Raw genomic sequence first — 14,551 nt, forward strand, 5'->3', positions numbered from 1 at the left:
TGTAATCTAATATTGTGTAAATACAACAGAGTAAAAACAAATGACAATTGCATTGTCCTTTGTGATTTCTTCCATGAGAAAGACTATTTGTAGGTCTCTACATTGTTTCTATTCTATACTTGTATTTATATAGGTTGGTAAAGGGAGAAATTGTACACATTCGTTTTGTGTATATGTAATCACAAACATAAAATCCAAACAATTTAGCTTGGCATTTGAGACCTTCCATGATCTGCTCCTATATTCCTTTTTAGTCTTACCTAGAATCATGGGTTAAAGGACTATAAATCTATGATCATAGATTTAGAGCTATAAGGGACTTTAGAAGTCCTTAAACTCAACTCCATTATTTTATCATTTAACACATTGAGGCCCAGAGAACTTAAGTAATGTGACCAATGTCATACATCTAGTAAGTGTATTAGCAAGGATTTGAAATCATCTTCCTGATTTCAAGTCCAGTGATCTATTCACAACTTGTTAGAGCTGAAAGTGATCTTAGCTCTATGATGAGCTTAGAAAACCTTTGGGGTTAAATGATTTCCTCAAGATCATATCATACTTAATTAATGGAAGAGTTGTACTAAAACCCAAACCTTAGCACTTCTAGGACATTGTTCTTTCAACTTCACTATGCTGTGTCTATATTCCATTGCCTACTACACTGGGTTCTGACTTTAAATAGATCAGGTTCAATTTTGGAGGCAGATATTCCCAAATTATTTTCTTTTTAGTTTGACATACTTTCTTCCAGAATTCCCACAGGGAAACATCTAAATATAATTTGCATGTAGACAAGTGTGGGACAAAGGGCCCCTCAATATTACAAGACAATAATACAAGATTAATATTACAATATAATAATATGCAATATAGGAAAGCCTATGTATTTCATCTCACAAGAGATACGGAAAACATATTCACAGTAAATGATAAATTAATGATAAAATTCTTCTTCTCTGATGAGTCCCATCTTTCTCTAAAATTTATACAGTCCTCCTGACACATCAGAAGAGTTTGTATTCCTCTTGAAAGGAAATAACCTTGAGATTTTGAAAAAGAAAATCCCCTTACATTGCAGTGAATCCCATTCTTAGCCCAGAGATCTGCATGGGAATCTTGCCTTAAGATTCTGTCTGAAGGGTCTGGATTCCTTCTGGAATGAAAAGGAATTTGTGGTTGTTAGAAAAACAACCTTGGCTGGTTTGCCAATCAAAATAATTCATGGTACCAGCGGGCAAAGTCAGTAGGTAGAGATAAAAGGGACAACAGAGGAGGTTCAGCCAGAGAAAATAATTAAAGTTGAAAGATGGATTGATTGTCTTATTAACAAAACAATAAGAAGTCCAATGTCCCTATGTGTTGGGAAGTAGAGTGTAAGAAAACTGGAAAGGTATGGGTGGGATGAGACTAAATTATAAAGGGTCTTAAATGCTGAATAGAGCATTTTGTAATTGATAGGGTAGTTGATAGGGAGTCATTGGAATATATTGAGTAGAGAAGTTAAATAGTCCAATTTGTCATTTAGGAAAATCACTTTGATGGCTGAAATGGAGCATGAATTGGAATGAGAATGATGAGAGCTGGGTATTGCTTGGTATAGGGAGAGTCTGATTATATCCTCAAATCTCAACAAGCAGAGCCTTGAGACAGGCAGACCAAATAGTTCAATATGAGGTAATGAGAGCCTGTTCTAAGGTGCTGTCAGTTTCAGAGGAGAGAAAGAGGTACATTTGAGAGATGTTGCAAAGATTAATCAATAGACCTTGGAGAATCAGGAGACAATGACATTCTGAAAGAGAGACAATCATAAGAAGAAGATGATTATTAACAGTGTCATAGACTGCAGAGAGACCCATAAGAATCAGGATTGAGAAAAGACCATTGCATTTGGTTATGAGATCATTAGTTACTTTAGAGAGAGCATTTTTGGTGGAATGACAAAATCAGGATTTGGATTGTAATAGATTAAAAAGTGAAGCTATTGAAATTCTACCCACTCTTTAAGGCTCTGGTTAAATGTTAACTACCTCCCTGTCATATCTTCTTAACGTCTAATAAAAAGTGATTTCCTTCTTTGAATCTATCATAAACTTAAAAGTTTTTTTTTTTAATTTATATTATAGCTATTTGTGTCCTTAACTTAGCTTCCCTACTGCAACATAAATTACTTGAGGGCAGAGACTGCACATCTTTAACAATCTATAGAACTTGACATCCTAATTAACTTACAAAAAGAATTAATAGATATTTTTGAAAGAATAAAAGAATGTATAGATTTAGATCTTAGTGTCTCTGAGTTTCTATTTTTTAATAATTAAATTATTGTATTTTTTTATTCATAATGTAACTGTGCTCAGATATTGATTTGGGGTAGACCTTGAAAATCTAAAGCAGAGATGCCATAAAAATTATATGTAATAAAAGGACATGGAAAAAATAGACCAAAAATTAATTGGAAACTTAATAATCTAACCCTAAAGAATGAGTGGGTTAACAAAGAAATCATAGAAACAACTGATAATTTCATCCAAGAGAATAACAATAACGAGAGAACATACCAAAATTTATGGAATGTGGCCAAAGCAGTTCTTAGGGGAAATTTTATATTACTAGAATGCTTATATGAATAAAATAGAGAAAATCAATGAATTAATTGGGCATGCAATAAATAAGTTAGAAAAAGAACAAACTGTAACCCCCCAATTAAATATCAGATTAGAAATTCTGAAAATCAGAGAGATTAATAAAATTGAAACTAAAAAAAACCTATTGAACTAATAAAAAAAGCTAAGAATTAGTTTTATTAAAACAACAACAACAAGAAAATATACAAACTCTTGATTAATTTGATTAAAAAAAAGAAAAAATTACCAGTATCAAAAAAGAAAAGAGTGAATTTACCAGCAATCAAAAACAAATTAATGCAATAATTAAGAACTATTTTGCACAGTTCTATGCCAGTAAATCTAATAAACTAAGTGAAATGGATGCAAAAGAACAGTGGCCTTGCTGTACCAGACTTAAAATTATATTTTAAAGTAGCAATCATCAAAACCATATAGTCAGCAGAATAGGTTAGATTCACAAGACACAATAGTCAATGACTATAGTAATCTAGTGTTTGATAAGCTCAAATATTTCAGCTTTTGGGATAAGAACATTATTTTACAAAAATTGCTGAGAAAATTAGAAAATAGGATGGCAGAAACTAGGCATTGACCAGCATCTAATAATACTCTACACCAAGATAAGGTCAAAATGGATTCTTGATTTAGACATAAAAGGTGACACTATAAGCAAATTAGGAGAACAAGGATAGTCTATCTCTCAGATATATGGAGAAGAAAGGAATTTATGGCCAAAGAAGAACTAGAGTACATTATGAAATTCAAAATTAATAATTTTGATTACATTAAATTAAAAAAAATTATACAAACAAAACCAATGCAGCCAAGATTGGAAGGAAAGATGAAAACTGGAAAAAATTTTTTACATCCAGGGTTTCTGATAAAGATCTCATTTCTAAAATATATAGAGAATTGACCCAAATTTATAAGAATACAAGCCATTCCCCAGTTGATAAATGGTCTCCCTTTGAAAACTGTCTTTGCAAGTATTTAGTAAAATAAAAATCTATTTAATAAAAAAGATGGACATTTTAAAAAATAATCTAGAGCATGGAAGATGATCTTCAGTGGAATTGTAGTGGTCAGGTAAGAGATGAAAGTTGTATAATCAAGTGCGTAAAGAGATGATGGACCCTAAATCATGAAAAAAAATTGAAAAATAGTTGAAATCCCTTTGCCCACTTCCCACAATTATGCTGCCTTCTGGCAATTCAGAAGACTTGCTGAGTTACCCCTTTGTCCAAAATTACTTTTCCTTTTTTTTTTTTTGTCCACTAAAATCAGAACATTCACTAGTGAGTTCACCTTATTTCAGGAAGAAAGCAATATGATTACAGCAAAAAAAACAACAACATATATATATGTACATATATATGTATATATTCTATAAAGTTGATAAGATTAACCCTTTCTTTTCAATTCAAATTACTTCCTGATCATAAGAAATAACAAGTATGATTTCTCTCTCTCTCTCTCTCTCTCTCTCTCTCTCTCTCTCTCTCTCTCTCTCTCTCTCTCATTATCTACTTAAAAGACTTTCTTAGGGAGTCTTTCTCAAACCCTTTATTTGTTGCCTAAACTTATTATTCCTCCTACCTCCCTCTATCTCTGGGTTAGCCACTTGGCACTCTGCTGTTGAAAGATTGACTAACTCTTGATCTGAGTAAGATACTTTAGAAATGATACAATTGCTCCATTTCTATATTCATTCAAATCCTGGGTTCCTTAGAGGCATTTCAGAGATCTTTATGAGCCTAAAATAACCTTCACATGAGGTGAAGGAACACACTTCATCTTTGATCCCTCTTAATTTGTTTAATTTCAAAAACATTTTTCTATCTGAATGAACTGAATTCTGAAAGGAGTCAGGTAGGTGTTGTGATGTTGCCTCTGAAAGAATTCAGCCTCAAATAGTCCAACCCAAGCAAAAGGACTTTAATTAGATTCATGCACTCAGTGGGCAGGCCAAGCTTTCTTGAGAGAGCAGCCAAGCAAAGCTATGCAAAGATTTTTTTAAAATTGTTTTTATTTACCAGATATATGCATGGATAATTTTACAGCATTGACAATTGCCAAACCTTTTGTTCAAATTTTTCTTCTTCTTTCAATATCTTAAAGTATAAATTTAATACAATATATGCATACATGTCCAAAACAGTTGTTTTGCTGTACAAAACAATCGGACTTTGAAATAGTGTACAATTAGCCTGTGAAGGAAATAAAAAATGCAGGTGGACAAAAATAGAGGGATTGGGAATTCTATGTAGTGGTTCATAGTCATCTCTCAGAGTTCTTTTGCTGGGTGTAGCTGGTTCAGTTCATTACTGTTCTATTGGAACTGGTTCATCTCTTTGTTGAAGAGGGCCACGTCCATCAGAATTGATCATCATATAGTATTGTTGTTGAAGTGTATAATGATCTCCTGGTCCTGCTCATTTCACTCAGCATCAGTTCATGTAAGTCTCTCCAGGCCTGTTGGGTCATTTCTTACAGAACAATAATATTCCATAATATTCATATATCACAATTTATTCAGCCAATCTCTAATTGATGGGCATCCACTTAGTTTCCAGTTTCTGGCCACCACAAAAAGGGCTTAAGTAAAGATTTTTATAGAATAAATGGTGCTAATTACATCATAAGATGTGTACATTTTGAGGTGATAGTAGTTTGCTAACACAGGGAGGTCCTAAAGCTTTGGTGGAACTGCATAAGCAGTTACTCTGAATGCATACCGAAAAGCTCACTTGAGGGATGTTAAAGTATGGTAATGATATCATAACCTAGCATAAGTTCACCTAAGGACAGCAAAAATAGGGGAATAGTACATACATCATGTCAAGGTAAAGAGTTATTGAGATTTGTGGTCCAATATCCTATTCTGCATCTTGTTGATGTTACTTTTTTATTGGCTGCTTTCTATGGTATGTCTAAACTAGATGGTGGGGTCACCAGAGCATGTTGACCTGCTTGTTGTTATGATTTCTGTGTGTCTGGGACCAATATTAGAACCCTATCATGAAAATAAAGCAATTCTGTGTTGCTAAAGCACCACTGAAATAGAATTCTAGAAAATACTCCTAACCACTATTACATTTTTTTTGGAGGGGGGAGGGAGGTTAAACTATCAAAACATTTTTTGTTAAATTACCAATGTATTCCATTGGTAGCCTCTGCAGATCTGGAAGTTGCTGCTTCTTTGGTTCAGGATTTCATAATATGAAGATTAAGGTGCGATGGAAAGAATTCAGGATTTGGAGTCAGAGAACATGGATTGAGTTTTTCTGTGTTCTTTACTACTTGTGTGATCTTAGACAAATCTCACCCCCTTAGGCCGCAGATCCACATCTATAAAATGAGAATATAGATGGCTCTAAATCTATGTTCCTGTGACATCCAAATGATGTAGTTTAATTTACTTAAGTATAATAGGCTTTTGGCAAAAGTGTGACATCTCAAGTTTGTCTTTAGAGTACTTTCTGTGCATCTTTCATTTTCTCCTTCTGCTTTCTGCCCAGGTTCTTTCCTACTATAGCTTTCTACCCAGTTTTCCCACCCTCAGCAGCAACAGCACAGAGAGACAGAGAGAGACAGAGACAGAGAAAGACAGAGACAGAGAGAGAGACAGAGAGAGATAGAGAGAGACAGACAGAGACAGAGAGAGAGACAGAGAGACAGAGCTTTGAGATCACTTTACAGATAAGAAACATGAGTTTCAGGAAAATTATATGCCTTAACATTATCATAATTGGTATTTATATAGCACTTTAAGATTTGCAAAGTGCTTTACATATATTATTTTATCTTCACAACAACCTTGTGAAGTAGGTATAAGATTTATTACTATTCCTATTTAAGATTTATTATTATTCCCATTTTAACATTTGAAAAATGGGTACTCAAAAATTGAATGCAATCCATTTAACATTTTGTTGCATTTCACTGTGACAGAGCCTTTCCAGAGTGGAAACTCTGTATTTTAGTTACTTATAGAAAGACAGGATCTTCCTTAAGCAGTTTTTTTTAACAAGGAAAAACAAAGCAGATAGGGACAGAAAAAAAAAAAAGTTGTTGCACATTTTAATCCAAAGAGAAATATGGATTCTTTAGAGAAGAATAGTACTTTTATGCATTATTTTTCTTTAGGTCCCCCTGCAATTTTATGGACAAGAAAAAATTGAGGCAATTAATTGGTAGGGAAGAGAGAAAGTTAAAAAATACAATGCAGAGAGAAGAGTAAATACTATTCTTATGTAAAGATCAGTGTATCCAACAGCTGATTTTGAAATTCTCTGGCCCTAAACCTTCTTGTTTCAGATCTAGTTATAAGAAAGAAGAGAAATGATTCATCTTCTAGTCTGTTTCTACTTGTTTTTCTTGTTTTTATCTTTTTTCTTTTGTTAAATATTTCCCAATTACATGTAAAATAATTTTTAATAATCATTTTAACAAATTTTGAATTCCAAATTCTCCCTTTTCTTCCTGCTTACCACTTCCTTGAGAAGGTAAGCACTTTAATTTTGATTATTCATATGAAATCATACCAAATATATTTCTAAACCAGCTATGCTTCAAAACATAAAATAAAACAATAAAAGTAAAGGAAGTTTACAAAAGGTATGCTTCATTTTATATACAGGTTCCATTGGTTCTCTCCCCCAAAGGGGATAGCATTTTTCTTCCTGGGTCCTTTGGAATTGTCTTGGTATAAATTATCTTGATCACAATATCTGAGACTTTCATAGTTTGTTTTTCCTACAACATTGCTGTTACCATGCACAATGTTCTGGTTCTACTCATTTCACTTTGCATTAGTTCATAGAAGTCTTTCTAGGTTTCTCTGAAATCATTTTGCATTTCTTATAACCCAATCATGCTTTATATCACATACCACAACTTTAGTCATTTTCCAACTGATAGGGCATCCCTTTTTTCCAACTCTTTTCCATCACAAAAAGAGCTGCTATAAACATTTTTGTACAAATACATCCTTTCCTTTTTCCTTTGATCTCTTTGGGATACATATTTAGTAAAGGTATTATTAGGTCAAAGTGGTATGCATTGTTCCATAGGCCCTTGGATATAGCTTCAAAGTGCTTTCTAGAAGAGTTGGATCAGGTCACCAGTCTACCAACAGTGGATTTTTTCCCCCTAACTTTTCCACATCCCCTCCAACATTGCCATCCTTTTCTATCATATTATTCAGTTTGATAAATATGAGGTGGTATCTCAGAATTTCTTTAATTCATGTTTTATTTTAATTGATTTAGAGTATTTTTTCATGTGATTATTGATAATTTTGATTCCTTTTTTTCTGTAAATCATATGTTCATATACTTTGATCATTTATCAACTGTAGGATGGCTCTTAATTTTATAAATTTGATTCAGTTCTCCATATATTTGAGAAATGAGGCACCATCAGAGAAACTTGTTGCAAAAGTGTTCCCTCCTCAGTTTCTTGTTTTCCCTCCAAGCTTGGCTACATTAGACTTGCTTGTGCAGAAGCCCTTCAATTTTGTGTAATCATAGTTATTTATTTTACTTCCTATAATCTCCTCTATCTCTTTTTTGGTCATAATCCCTTTCCTTAGCTACAGAATTTGCAGGTATATATTTTCATACTCCCGTAGTTTACTTATTATATCACCCTTTATTTCTAAAACAGTTATTCATTTTGACCATATCTTAGTATATGGTACAAGATGGAGGTCTATGCCTAATTTTTGCTTTCTGATTTTCCCAGGAATTTTTGTCAAATGTTGAGTTCTTACACCAAAAACTTGGGTCTTTGGATTTATTAGAGATTTCTATATCACTTATTATTGTATATTGTTTAACTAATCTATTCTATGATCCACTACTTTATTTCTTAGCCAGGACAATATATTGTTTGGATGATTACCACTTTGTAACATAGCATGAAATCTGAAATTGCTAGGCTTCTAACCCAGCTTTTTTCATTGATTCCTTTGATATTCTTGACTTTATGAATCTTATTTACAATGTTTCTAGTGTCACAAAATAATTCTTTTGCAGTTTGACATGACATTGAATAAGAAAATCAACTTAGATAGAATTGTCATTTTCATCATATTGACTTAGTCTACCCATGAGCAATCAATATTTCTCCAGTTACCCAGATCTGTCATTATTTGTGTGAAGTGTTTTGTAACCGTGTTCATTTAATCCCTTGTTTTGTCTTGGCATGTAGCCTCCCAATTATTTTATACTTTCTATAGTTATTTTAAATTAAGTTTTTTTTCTTTCTTTTCCTTAAGTGTTTTCTTGATGGTATATAAAAATGCTGATGATTTATATGCATTAGTTTTATATTCTGAAACTCTGCTGAAGCTGTTAATTGTTGCAACTAGTTTTTTAGTTGATTCTTTAGGGTTTTAGGTATACCATTATATCACCTGCAAAATGATGGTCTTGTTTCCTTATTGTCCCTTCCTGTTCCTTCATTTTCTTTCCTTGTCCTACTGCCATAGTTAGCATCTTCAGCACAATATTGAATAATACAGGTGATAATAAATCATAATCTCACTTCTGTTGCCACTGAAAAGGCTTAAGCTTTATCCCTATTAAAGACAATGCCTGTTATTGGGTTTTAGATAGATATTACTTATCACTTTAAAAAGGTTCCATTGATTCTTAATGCTTTCTAGTATTTTCAGTAGGAATGGGCATTGTATTTTCTCTAGAGCTTTTTTGGTGGTCTTTGATAAAATCACATGATTTTTGTTTATATTGTTATCTACATGGTCAATTGTGTTGACAGTTTTGAACACTATATTCTGCTTAATAATCCACCTGGTCATCGTGTATGATCTTTGTATAGGCTCTCCTTGCTTTTATTTAACTTAAAAGTTTTTGCATTGAAATTAAGGAAATTGGTCTATAGTTGTCTTTATTTTAGTTCTCCTTGATTTAAGTATCAAAACCATGTTTGTGTTATAAAAGCAATTTAAGACTCCTTCTTTGCCTGTTTTTTCAAATATGTAGTTTATATAGTATTGAGATTAATTAAGTGTTGCTTAAATGCTTGGTAAAATTCACTAGTGCATCCATTTGGTCCTATGGATTTTTTCTTAGGGAGCTTATTGATGGCTTGTACATTTTTTTCAGATAAGATTATTTTAGTATTCTATTTCCTCTTCTGTTAATCTGCACAATTTATGGGTTTTTTTGGTCAGGTACCTAAATGTTTGTCATGCATCTCATCTTACTATCTCCAAAAGATATTTAAGTGAATTTGGTCAGTACAAATTGGTCTTATTTCTTTTTGGCTTACTGTTCTTCTCAACCACATACCTATAACTGAGAGAACTGTGAGTTTTATCAATGAGTATAATTCTCAAATTGCACAATAACCTTGAACTCCAACAAATTAAAAAAAAACCCACTAAATAAAATGAAGAGAGCAATCAGAATTGTAGAATAGAAAGAAGGGATTGTTTATGAAATTGAATATTTATGTAGTTTACTTTTCAAGCATGTAGTAAATTCAATATCACTTTCAAAGCTGTTCAACTTATCTGTGATCCCTTATTGACTGTTTTCTTTTCACATTTTTTGGTATTCTATTCCTACCTTTTTTTGCTCTCTTACACTCTTCTCCTGAATTGAAAAGAAAAGAACTCTTGAAACAAATGTGTGTAATCTGGCAAACAAACCCCCATGTTGGGTTATACATAAAATATGTATCTCATTTTGTATTTTGAGATTACTTTTCTGTCAGAAGATAGGTAACAGTCTTTATCAATTGCATCATGGAATTGGAGATATTCCTTACATTTATCAGAATTCTTAAATTTTTGATAGTGGCTACCAAAGTGTAGAAGAGTCTTTAGTTCACAGAAATTCTTTGGAAGTGGCCAGCTAGTGAAAATTTCTTTCTTTTCTGCATAGTGCTCACTACTCTTTGAGATATTGTGTGACCCATTCAGTGGCTCAACAAAATAGGCAGTTAAGCAACTTTGACAACTTCAGAATGGTTTCTTCCAACTGAACTAATACCTGTAACTCTCTTGCCTCACATTCTTCTAATTACTAGAAACAATGAATTCATCTAGTTTACTAATATCTTCAGGTTCTTCACATCTCTATATACCCTTTTAATTCTTTGAATGGATTGATGATGTCCTCATGTTCTCTTGAATATAAGCTTGAATTAGTAGAATTCTGTTGAATACTTGAAGGCTATCTTCTCTTATGCTATTGGGATTTGATAGTATCTGTTGTGTAAATTTAATGCAGAAAATCACTGGTTTGCCTAGCAAACACTATTTAGGACATCTTTAACTCATGGAATGGTAATGTTTCCCTTTAGTTTTATTATTCAAAGTCCATAAATTGGTGTAGTGGATAGAGTTCTGGATCTAGAATTAGGAATACCTGAGTTCAACTCCTAACCGTGTGACCCTGGACAAATCACTTAACCATCTTTGCCTCAATTTCCCCATCTGTAAAATGAGCTGGTGAAGGAAATAACAAACTACTATAGTATTCTTGTCAAGAAAACCCTAAAAAGGGTCACAAAGCCTACTTGTTGCCACACGCATCTCTTTTGTCCTTTGGTAATTTTAATTCATTGGCAACTATGCTAATCCATAATTTAGAGACATACAAGAAAGTATCATTAAAATTATGATCTTTCATTTTAGAGTTAAGTTTAGGGTCATTAAAATTTTCTGTAATTTGTGAAAAACAATATAGTCTCTTTTCTTGGTCAATCCTGGGACCACCTCATTATTTTTGCATAGTGTCTGTACAAGATGTGTGTACTAATATTGTCTCTATAAATGAGCTATCTAGATACATTCTTGTTCCACTTTTTTTCTTGTGCAATCAAATTCTTTTGAATGATTCTACTCATCAAAGATGTTTGCAACAGTCTAAATAGAAATGGGATTCCTTCTAATGGTGAGGACTTCCAGATAAATCATTAAAGATATAAAAGGGGGTTGAAGCTCTTGGTAATATTCTCTAGTGGAAAAATGAATCTTAAAATGAAAGTAATTTTCTTATATGCTTTATGTTCTGAAGGCAAGTCCTAAAGAGCACTTTTTAAAACAATGGCAATGCTGTGGGAATAGATGTCTAACTTTCTAAAGTAATCATTTAGAAAGATAGCTCTTCTCTCTACATTGGGGAATATTTGTTTAAAGCTCAGTCTCAGCATTTGGACTTAGAATTTTTAAAAAAATTGTCAAAGATTGTTTTTGCATATAATTTTAGGGAAGATAAATCATTAAATCTTTTTTTTTTCAAGATTATACTTTTTCATTTGAGAAAAATTTAATTTCTTTCATGCTGGTATTGAGGGGAGTGCTAGAACCATCTGTATCCAGGTTGTAAGAGGCAATTGCTAAATTTTCAGTGTGATAATTTATACCTCATTAGCTTTATAATCTGGAATTGAATTACATGTTATTAATTGTCTAAACTTCAGAAAGTGTGAATAATGCTTATTAAATTTAAAAGTATGGAAAAAATAAAGATCAATTATTTATTTAATGTACTTATGTTAAAACTAAAGGAGGGTATGAAAGTAGATAATGTCTATTTTTTAAGTATGACTTGTACTTTGGCATGAAGCATTCAATTTCCTCCTTGATAATAATAATTAAAATGCTCAGGAAGAACTGTTCCATAGCCTCCATTTGTACTTACCAATTATATAGTATGATAAGGTTGCCAGGAAGTGGGGATTTTTTCTAAATGTGAGGGATCTCTCCAATATAAGATTTAAGCCAAATTGTATTTAAGTGCATGCTATGTGCCAAACACTGTGCTAAGCACTAGGGATACAAAGAAAGGTAAACAAACAAAGAGAGCCTGCTCTCAATGCATTCAGTCCAGTGAATCATAGAACGCATAAATATATATATATATATATATATATATATATATATATATATATATATATATATATATATATATATATATATATATACAGACTCTCTCTTTTGGAAATAATTTTACATGGAAGGTACTAAGTTTAAGGAGGCCTGAGAAAGATTTCTTTTAGAAGGTAAGACTTTAGCTAAGGCTTGAAGGAAGTCTGGGAAGCCAGGAGACAGAGAGATAAAGAGGGAAAGAGTTCCAGGCATTGGAAATAGCCAGCTAGTAAAAATACTTAGTCAGGAGATTAAATGTTGTGAGCATGAAAGAGTAAAGAGGCCAGTGCCACTGGAATTATATTAAAATAAAATTTCCTTGCAGATAGGGGCTGTTGTGATATGATTTTCCTTCTGGGAAAACTAGGTTGTCAGGTACCTGCCAAAAATATCCCAGGATTCACTATGCTCTTCCCTAAACTGAACCATTTTTATTTCCCTATAGATATTTTTGGAGTATACCATTTCCAGCATATCTGTTCTTTGGAAGTAATACCTCAAGCAACTGACAATCTTTTTCTCACCCTCATATAATTGAGTCTGTTGATCAGTACACCATCCATTTTACTTCTATTAGATTAACCTTATATTTTTTCAGAGAGTATCTCTCAATTCAAAAGTTGAGATATTTTCATGATGAGAACATTCTGCAATGGACATATGGGTCCCTGACTTGAATAATTCACTGACTATATTCCATATATATAATATTCCATACATATAACATAAAAAAGAAAGATCACTACTGGATATAGGAATTTTAAAACTCCTTGTTAGAGAAAAAAATGGATTTATGTATTTCCATTTTCTTTGTGTCTTCAGCTGTCATTCTATTAAATTAAAAATTAAGTTTAAAAAATTACCATTAGAAATTTCAAGAAAATGACAAAGAACTGATTTCTAACAAGATCAAAGTATTTTTAAAAGTTCCTACAAAAATAAGGAAGTGAATAAGAAAGTTGTTACAGAGATGATAAGAAGAGGCTGGCAAATGAAATGGATTGCTACTATAAAGGATGTAAATGAGGAAAGGAAAGACATATATATATATATATATATATATAAACAGGATGTCTTTATGAGCTTTTCCAGTGATGCAAAATTTTTTCCCTGGAAGTAGTGGACTGATTTCTTGGAAACCAGTTCAACAGACAGGGTATATTAAGAGTTATTGCTGAAAAAGCTTATCCTAATCACCTCCCAGTGGGAGAGAAAAGAATAATATATGAAGTCAAAGCTGAGTTTATATTTTCACAGAAGGCGTGTGATTTACTGACTTAGAGATAATAGGATGAAACTCCTGGGAAGACAAGAAGAGTGACTTATGACTTTGTAGTACAGCATTTCACAGATCTTAGTAGCAAAAGAAGATGAACATTTCAGTAAAACGGAGCAGGAGCAGATGCTCAGTTAAAGTTAAATAATAAAGCAGTGAGCCACAGGATTAATACTTTAAGGGTGATGAGTCATCAAGGAACAGAAAATAGGACATCCTAAGTTAATATAAAAATGCTTTCTCTAGAACCTAACACAATGTGACCTATTTCCAACTAATGTTTAGAATTACCTAATATAAGAGCACCCCAAAATAGAATAATTACTTATGTTCATAGCTTTAGGCTAGTCTGGAACTATCTCCTACCTGAATTATTACAGATTCCTCTTTTGTAGATTCTCCAACTTTAGTTTCATTGCCCTTCACTCCATCCTCAATGCTTTAGGATAAAGAACAAGGTCATTTTTAATATTTTATGAACTCCAAAGTAATGTATTTCCTTTATTTTTCTTTATCCTTCAATTCAATTCCTCTACTTTCCCAGGCAGGTGGAATCTTTGACCTCTTTATTTCACAATTCTAGTAGATCCAACTTAAAACCTCTACCTAGTACCTTTTCCCAGATAGCTTACCATGTTCCTCTGCTTCCATTTCAGCCCTCATATTCTTTAATCACCTAGTGTCTCTATACTTTCAAGTGACCTCTAAGAATCACAGAACCTTCCTAGAGACTTTCCATAT

General features: G+C 32.5%; 1 protein-coding gene across 1 annotated transcript in view; it reads left to right on the forward strand.

The window, feature by feature from the left end:
- ST8SIA1 (ST8 alpha-N-acetyl-neuraminide alpha-2,8-sialyltransferase 1) overlaps nt 1–14,551 on the forward strand; it is a 92,633-nt gene that overhangs the window by 57,909 nt on the left and 20,173 nt on the right. The window lies entirely within an intron of this gene.

Source organism: Sminthopsis crassicaudata, chromosome 5, assembly GCF_048593235.1.
Source record: "Sminthopsis crassicaudata isolate SCR6 chromosome 5, ASM4859323v1, whole genome shotgun sequence".
Lineage (NCBI taxonomy): Eukaryota > Metazoa > Chordata > Mammalia > Dasyuromorphia > Dasyuridae > Sminthopsis > Sminthopsis crassicaudata.